Genomic DNA, 227 nt, shown 5'->3' with positions numbered 1-227 from the left:
TTTCTAATAACTCATGTCAATATAAATGAAGAGGCAACAATTTTTGTTGTAGACAAATATGTCTAAATAAGGGCCTGGGAGAGTGGCGTTGCTTAACTTAAAATAGTATACTGACCTTATTTCTGTGCAGCTTAATATCTCTGACTCTGGAAAGACTAATACTAGTTTTAGTCACTGTGTAAAGGTCAACACCTAATTATAAAGGGTTTAGGATTAAGGTATTTTGT

This window comes from Melospiza georgiana, chromosome 2 (genome assembly GCF_028018845.1).
Source record: "Melospiza georgiana isolate bMelGeo1 chromosome 2, bMelGeo1.pri, whole genome shotgun sequence".
Classification (NCBI taxonomy): Eukaryota; Metazoa; Chordata; class Aves; order Passeriformes; family Passerellidae; genus Melospiza; species Melospiza georgiana.
Note: the sequence above shows the minus strand (reverse complement) of the source record.